Raw genomic sequence first — 9,367 nt, forward strand, 5'->3', positions numbered from 1 at the left:
CTTAGAACTGTAACAGCAACTTATTAAATTCCCCTTTTAAAAGCCATTCCGTTTCTGGTATATTGCATTCTGGCAGCCAGCAAACTGGAACAGGGGATGTGGACAGATGAAGGACTCTGTCTGCCTTGGGAAGGACAATATTTACCCAGGCTAGGAAAGAGCAACCGGGCTTTGACAAACCTGTGTAATAACAGATCGGATTTGGATACGGAGAGCCCCAAGCTCTCCAAGTGGTTGTCTCCATTAAGATATTCTCTCATGTAGGGATTTTTGGGGGCAAGCAGAAGTGGGGAGCAGGGTTTGAAAATGAAAAGTGATCTCATGATATCACATTCACACAGTGTTGAAAGTTAGAGGTGAACTGATTCCAACAAAAGCCGCAACCAACTCTCCAGGCTGTGATGGTGCAGGAATTTGTAGGCTAGTCTGAAAACACAGATATCTTAGATTATTTTAGGCTCCTGTTTTTATACTCAGAGGCACTGCCGGTGGGAATAAAGCCACACAAAAGTCCAAAGTTTCAGTTTTCTTTTACACATAGAGTCTGACATAAAAGAAAAACTGAGGCATGTAAAAAAAAGTAGGAGAATATGATCATAGATAAGAGAAAAGTCATCCGGTAGTAGCAAGATAAGACAATCAAGTATTGGAATTACAGTCAAAGAATTTAAAGTAACCATGAAAAAATACTTAGAACTTATAAAATAAAAATACAAAATCCATATGATGGTAGGACATTAAAAATGAACTCTAAGGTAAACTGTGGGACTGTAGTTAATAGTTCAACTATGATAATATTATTTCAATTGTAACAAATTGTAACAAAGTGACCACTGCAAGGTGTTAGTAATGGTGAGGGGTTATATGGGAGCTCTTATTTTCTTCATGATTTTCTATAAACCTACAACGTCTCTAAAAAAAAATTACATTTATGAAAGGAATCTATAGGGAATTGCACATACATATATATGAGGAGATGGTAAACTTCAGGACAGATTTGGATACTGTGAAAAAGAACCAAATGGAAATCCTAGAATTGAAGTAAAACAAGGACATTTAAAAATTTCACTGGATAGATCTAATAGCAAATTGTACACTACAGAAAAAACACTTAACGCATTTGAAATTACCCAAAAAATAAGTACACACACAAAAAAAGAAGGAAAAACGTGAAAAGAGCCTCGATGACCTCTGGGACAGGCTGAAGCACTCAGGCACATGTGTGATTAGAGATTTGTGGGAGGAGTGGAGAAAGCATATGGGAAGAAAAATGTTTGAGCAAATATTGTCTGCTCCAAATTTGATTAAAAATAGCAATCCATTGATCCAGTAAGCCCAGTGTACCCCACACAAGGAGGAATACAATGAAAAATATACCTGGATACTGCAGAAACCTGGACACACACCTACACCCAGAATTAAACTGGAAAACCAAAGAGCAAGAAAGAAGCACTCGAGAGCAGCCCAAGCAAAGAGACTTGTGAAGAATGAAGGGTAGGGGTCAAGACGGCGGCTTAACAATGTGCGCATTTTAGTTCGTCCTCCAGAACAACTACTAAATAACCAGAAACAGTACAAAACAGCTCCTGGGGCCACGTCAGTGACCGGACACACAGCGTACCCCAGTCTGGACCAGCTGGACCGGCTGTGAGCACCCCCCCCAAAAACCATGAGTTCCCAAAGCTGCAGCGGCCAGCGCCCCTCCCCGACAGGCCACTTCCCAGAGGGGAAAGGAAAGAGACTTTAACAGCAGCAGGGGCTGAGCACAATCAAACGCCAATTGTGGAACTAATTAACAAATTCTGACTACTAAAAATAGGCCCCCAGCTTAGGTGGACCTGATCAAAGCGGAGGTTGCTCATTTTTGCCCCGGCGCCAAGGGGGCAGGACTGACAGAAAAAGGGGGGTAAAAAAAGAAGGAAACAGAGGTTTTTGTGGCTGTGTATCTATAAAGACTTGACTGCCTCTGGATACAGCGGCAGGGCTTTTCAGGCTGCAACTGCCCCAGGCATAGGCAGAAGTGAGCTCATTTGGGGGCTTGTCTGGAGCCTTTGCCTTCCCCAGGGGAGGGGTGAAGCCCAACTCAGGTGGAATCCCTCCATCAAGGAATTCAGACCCCAGGGCTTGGTAATTTGAAGCCATTAAAAACAACCTACAACCTCTCCTCTGTCTCCACCATGCCCCCAGCAGGGAGAGTCTGCCAAAGTTAAAGGTACCACATCATCTTATGCTGGTGGGACCTGCAGGCAGACAAGTGCCACACACAGGGCAGGATAAGAAAAACAGAGTCCAGAGACTAAACAGGAATGTCTTTCAACCTGCTGGGTCTCGCCCTCAGGGAAAACTGACACAGGTGACTCTTTCCTCCTGATAGGAGGCCAGTTTGGTCTGGGAAAATCTGGCTGGGGTCTATAATATCTAAGTAGACCCTCCTAAGTGTGTGTGTGGGGGAAGGCACCACACAAGCAGGGCAAGAAACAAGAAAACAAGAACTGAAAAATTCTCCTCTGTTAAACAAAACTTAAACTAAAGGTCCAGATAAAGCTGAACGGAATGTCAAAGAACAGATAGAAAACAAATTCATCCAGCAAGAAAACCCTAGATAAAAGAAGTGAAAGCAATCTCCAGAATAAACTAATTAAGGTGATTAAATGCCTAGACACCAGCAAAAAATAACAAATCACACTAGGAAAATTGAAGATATGGCCCAGTCAAAGGAACAAACCAACAATTCAAATGACATACAGGAGCTGAACCAATTAATTCAGAATGTACGAACAGACATGGAAAACCTCATCAAAAACCAAATCAATGAATTGAGGGAGGATATAAAGAGGGCAAAGAAAGAACAAAAAGAAGAAGCTGAAAGTCTGAAAAAACAAATCACAGAACTTATGGGAATGAAAGACACAGTAGAAGAGATGAAAAAAACAATGGAAACCTACAATGGTAGATTTCGAGAGACAGAACATAGGATTTCTAAACTGGAGGACGGAACATCTGAAATCCGACAAGAAACAGAAACTATAGGGAAAAAAATGGAAAAATATGAGCAGGGACTCAGGGAATTGAAAGACAATATGAAGCACACAAATATACTTGTTGTGGGTGTCCCAGAAGGAGAAGAGAAAGGAAAAGGAGGAGAAAAACTAATGGAGGAAATTATCACTGAAAATTTCCCAACTCTTATGAAAGACTTAAAATTACAGATCCAAGAAGTGCAGTGTACCCCAAAGAGAATAGATCCAAATAGACATACTCCAAGATACTTAATAATCAGAATGTCAGAGGTCAAAGAGAAAGAGAGGATCTTGAAAGCAGCAAGAGAAAAGCAATCCATCACATACAAGGGAAGCCCAATAAGACTATGCAGAGATCTCTCAGCAGAAACCATGGAGGCAAGAAGACAGTGGGATAACATATTTAAATTATTAAAAGAGAAAAACTGTCAACCAAGAATTCTATATTCAGCAAAACTGTCCTTCAAAAATGAGGGAGAAATTAAAACATTTTCAGACAAAAAAATCACTGAGAGAATTTGTGACCAAGAGACCAGCTCTGCAAGAAATATAAAGGGAACACTACAGACAGATACGAAGACAGAAGAGAGAGGTGTACAGAAGAGTGTAGAAAAGAAGACTATGAGTAAAGGTAAAAAGAAGGAAAATTAGATATGACAGATAAAATCCAGAAGGCAAAATAGTAGAAAAAAGTACTACCCATGCAGTAATAACACTGAATGTTAATGGATTAAACTCTCCAATCAAAAGACATAGTCTGGCAGAATGGATTAAAAAACAGGACCCATCTATATGCTGTCTCTACTCAAAGGACACGAGGCCAAGGACACAAATGGACATTTACACACCGATGTTTATAGTAGCATTATTAACAATTACCAAGAGATGGAAACAGCCAAAATGTCCATCAACAGACAGTTGACTAAACAAGCTGTGACATTCATATAAAATGGAATATTATGCAGCTGTAAGACAGAATAAAGTTATGAAGTATGTAACAACATGAATGGACCTTAAGGACATTATGCTGAGTGTGATTAGCCAGAAACAAAAGGACAAATACTGTATGGTCTCACTGATACGAACTGACATAAGTGAATAAACTTGGAATATTTCCTTGGTAACAGAGACCATCAGGAGACAGAAATAGGGTAAGATATTGGGTAATTGGAGCTGAAGGGATACAGATTGTGCAACAGGACTGAATATAAAAACTCAAAAATGGACAACACAATACTACCTAACTGTAATGTAATTATGTTAAAACACTGAATGAAGCTGCATGTGAGAATGATAGAGGGAGGAGGGCTGGGGACATAAATGAAATCAGAAAGAAAGATAGATGGTAAAGATCGAGATGGTATAATCTAGGAATGCCTAAAGTGTATAATAATAGTGAAATGTACAATGTACAAATTTTAAAAATGTTTTTGCATGAGGAAGAACAAAGGAATGTCATTATTGCAGGGTGCTGAAAATAGATGGCAATTAATACTTTAAAATGTCACCTTATGTTTGAGACTAAAGCAAAAAATGCTTATTTGTTACAAAATTTATATTTTGACTAGAGCATTTCCTAATATAACTCATGTAGATAGTTTGATTGAATGTCATAAGTACTTGGAATCTCAGGTAGGACATGAGATTTTGTTGGTTTGTCCAGAGTGATGCCCCGATGAATCCCAGAGTGATTTGATCAGTGACTGGCAAAGTATTTGAAAGCCCCCTTCGGGGAATGGTGAGAGTGGGGAGAAATTCAACTTCCCCAAGTTGAATTCTTGATATTCTCACAAGCAGCGTGGACAACCAAAGCTATAGGCTGAGCCCCCAGTCTTGGGGTGTGTTCATATGAAACTTAACCCCACAAAGGATAGGTCAAGCTACTTAAAATTTAGGCCTAAGAGTCACCCCCAAGAGAGCCTCTTTTGTTGCTCAGATGTGGCCTCTCTCTCCAGCCAACATGACGAGCAGTCTCATCACCCTTCCCCTCTCTGTGTGGGACATGACTCCCAGGGGTGTGGACCTTCCTGGCAACGGGGGACAGAGATCCTGGAATGAGCTGAAACTCAGCATCAAGGGACTGAGAAAAACCCTAGAATGAGCTGAGAATTAACATCAAGGGATTGAGAGAACCTTCTCAACCAAAGGGGGAAGTGTGAAATGAGACTAAGTGTCAATGGCTGAGAGATTCCAAACAGAGTTGAGAGGTTATCCTGGAGGTTATTCTTATGCATTAAGTAGATATCACCTTGTTGTTCAAGATGTAGTGGAGAGGCTGGAGGGAACTGCCTGAAAATGTAGAGCTGTGTTCCAGTAGCCATGTTTCTTGATGATGATTGAACAATGATATAGCTTCCACAATGAGACTCTGTGAATGTGAAAACCTTGTGTCTGATGCTCCTTTTAGCTACTATATCAACAGAAGAGTAGAACATATGAATAAAAATGAATAATAGGGGGAGCAAATGTTAAAATAAATTTGCTTTGAAATGCTAGTGGTAAATGAAAGTGAGGGGTAAGGGGTATGGTATGTATAATCTTTTTTTTCTCTGTTATCATTTTATTTCTTTTTCTGTTGTCTTTTTATTTCTTTTTCTAAATCGATGCAAATGTTCTAAGAAATGATGAATATGCAACTATGTGATGATATTAAGATTTACTGATTGTATATGTAGAATGGAATGATATCTTAATGTTTTGCATGTTAATTTTTTAATTAATAAAAAAAGTTAAAAAAAATAATGAAGGATAAACTTCATCATAAATAATGGCAGCCAGAAAACAATGCAGCTGCATCTTTGGGAGAAGGGAAAAACTTAGAATTCTCTATCCAGTGAAAATATCTTTCAAAAATGAAAGCATAATAAGGACACTTCTTAAAACAATGAAAGAGTCTATGGCCATCAGTCTCACAGCATAAGAAATGCTAAAGATGAAGAGAAAGAACATCAGATGTAACAGGGTCTGCAGAAAGGAGACCACAAAAGGAGAAACAGGTGGGTAAGTTTTTGTATTAGTTAGGGTTCTCTAGAGAAACAGAATCAACAGCGAACACTCGCAAATATAAAATTTATAAAAGTGTCTCACGTGACTGCGCGAACACAAAGTCCAAAATCCGCAGGGCAGACTGTGAAGCCAACGATTCCGATGCAGGGTCTGGACGAAATCCACAGGAGAGGCTCACCAGCCGAAACAGGAAGGGCCTGTCTCTTCTGAATCCTCCCCAGTGATTAGATTAAGCATCACTCATCGCAGAAGATGCTCCCCTTTGGCTGATTACAAATGGAATCAGCTGTGGATGTAGCTGACATGATCATGATTTGATTCTATGAAATGTCCTCATTACAACAGACAGTCCAGCACTTGCCCAACCAGACAAACAGGTACCACCACCTGGCCAAGTTGACACATAAACCTAACCATGACAATATACAAGTTATTTCCAAGAAAAATATATCTTTAATTTATATTTGGATGACTATTTACAATTTGAAGTGGCAGTTACTGTTTAAAATAAAAATGATAATAAGCAACTGTAGGGTCTAACAAGTGAAGGTCATACACGATGAGAGCAAACAGGACAGGAGGGCAGAAGTGCAATTTTAATGTAACGTTGATGAATTAGTACAGTATTATTTGAAGATAGACTGTGATAAGTTAAATATGTATGTTTTCATCTCTAGAGCATCCAATAGAAAAAATAAAATGGGATACTAAAAAGAAATTTGAATAATCCAAATAAAGAAAGGAAGGAAAGGAGAAATTGAGGAATAAGGAATGGATGGGTCAAATAGGAAACCAATGTCAAGATTGTGGACTTAAACCCAAACGTATGAGAAATTGTATTGAACATCAGTGCTGTCGGCTGGCCTCCATGGCCCTGTGCGTGGCAAGTTCCAGGGTGGTGATTTGGGGTCAAGAGGTGTGGGAGTGGGGCTCAGCTTCCCTGGTCAGAATCGGGAGGGAGGCATGAGCTGAAGAGGCAGCTCAGGCGAGGGTCAAAAAGATAGCTCAGGAAGTCAAGAGACTGGCTGAATACAGAGCAGTGGGTCAATTAGGTAAATACGTTGAGCGTAATGGGGGCCAGGCTTATTACTGCTAGGGAAGGAAGGCACAAATATGAAAGGGGGAATAAACCCTGTGATACTGGATTGAAATGGGAGGTCTCAGTGTGAACTCATGATTTTTAATATATAGATACAGAAAGGTATGTAGACATGTGTAGCGTATTTTTTAGAACATTTTCATGTTTACAGAAAAATTGTGTAATGAGTTCCCATATACACACACACACAAGTTCCCCTGTTATTAATATCTTGCATTGTGTGATATAGTTGTTAAATTGATGAACCAATCAGTGAACATTTCTGTTAACGAAAGTCCATAGTTTGCATCATGCGTGTGAGTGTGTGTGAGTGTGTGTGTGTGTGTGTGACACCACAGTAGTAATACCCAGCACTCGGATCTCAGTTTCTAAATTCCACTTTTTTGCTAAAAGGAAACAGGGCTCCTTAGATAGACAAACAAACCCTACAGTCAAAAGGACAAATAACCCAATTAAAAATGAGAAACAATTGCTGGAACAACTGGACGTATGCATGCGAAAAAAAATAAAAGAAAACAAAATGAATCCAGATATAGCCCTTACAACACTCACAAAAATTAATTCAAAATGGACTGTAGACATAAATATAAAGCATAAAATTATGCAACTTCTAGAAGGTAACATAGGAAAGAATATAAGTGACTTGGGTTTGGGGATGACTTTTTAGACGCAAAACCGAAAAGATGTTTCATGAAAGAAGAAGTTGAAAAGGTGGACTTCATTGAACTAAAAAGTCTGCTCTGTAATAACACTACTGAGAGAACAAAAAGACAAACCACGTATTGGGAGAAAATATTTATAGAACATAAATCTGACAAAGAACGTGTACCAAAAATATACCTAGAATTGTAAAAACTCAACAATAAGAAAACAAACAAACCAATTAGAAAGTGGGCAAAGCATTTGAACAGATACTCGCCAAAGAAGATATGTACATGGCAAATAGGAACATGAGAGTATGCGCAACATGCCATTAGGGAAATGCAAATTAAAAAAACAAAGGGACACCACTGCACTCCTACTAGAATGGCTAAAATCTAAAACAGACAACACCAAGTGCTGGTGAGGGGGTGCGGCTACAGGAACTCAGTCCATTGCTGGTGGGGATGCAAAATGGTGCAGCCACTTAGGAAGACGTTTGGCAGCTTCTTAGAGGGCTAAGCACAGGCTTATCCTACACTGCAGCGGTTGTGCTTCCAGGTGTTCAATCAAAGGGATTGAGAGCTGATGCCAACACAAAATCCTGCACGTGAATCTTTACAGACGCTTCATTTGTAATCACTAAAAATTGGGAGCAACCAAGGTGTCCTTCCACAGGTGAATGCATAAAATAACTGCGGGAATCCATACGAGGGAACATTATTCAATGACAAAACTGAATGAGCTCTCAAGCCGTGAAGAATGGAGGCGCCTTATGTGCATATTGCTTAGTGAAAGAAGCCAGCCCACAAAGACTGCGAATTGTATGATTCTAGTTATATGGCATTCTGGAAAAGGAAAAAGTAAAGAGACAGTAAAAGGAGCAGAGGTTGCCAGGGGTTAGGGTGGGGAGGAAGGATTGGCAGCTGTGACACAGGGCAATTTTAGGGTGGTGAAATCACTCTGTGATGTGGTCATGGTGGATACCTGACTTGGATTTGTTGAATCCCATCGAACCGTGCAATGCAAAAAGTGAACCTTGATGCAAACTATGGACTTTTGTTAATAGAACTGTTCACTGATTGGTTCATCAATTTAACAACTATATCACACAATACAAGATAATAATAACAGGGGAACTTGTGTGTGTGTGTATGGGAACTCATTACACAATTTTTCTGTAAATGTAAAAATGTTCTAAAAAATACACTCTATTAAAAATGGGCCATAGACTCAAGTAGAATGCAATAAATAAGTTATACGGATAGCTGATAAGCATTTTAAAAGCTAATCAACATCCTTAACTGTCACAGAAATGCAAATTTAATCCATGATGAGATATCATTTCACATCTATCTATAATAGCTAGAAATAACTATTATAGATAGTTATAGATAGAAATAACTTGTTGAAAATAATAGTTGAAATAACTTGTTGAAATAAATTGTTGAAATTTAAATAACTGACTATATCAAGAGTTAGTGAGGATGTCAGTTGAAAAGCTTGTATATTGCTGAGGGAGTGTAAAATAGTACAAGGACTTGAGAAGCAGATGGGGTATTTCATATAAGGTTGAACATATATCCACAGAAGCAGGTGGAGT

This window comes from Tamandua tetradactyla, chromosome 1 (genome assembly GCF_023851605.1).
Source record: "Tamandua tetradactyla isolate mTamTet1 chromosome 1, mTamTet1.pri, whole genome shotgun sequence".
Taxonomy (NCBI): domain Eukaryota; kingdom Metazoa; phylum Chordata; class Mammalia; order Pilosa; family Myrmecophagidae; genus Tamandua; species Tamandua tetradactyla.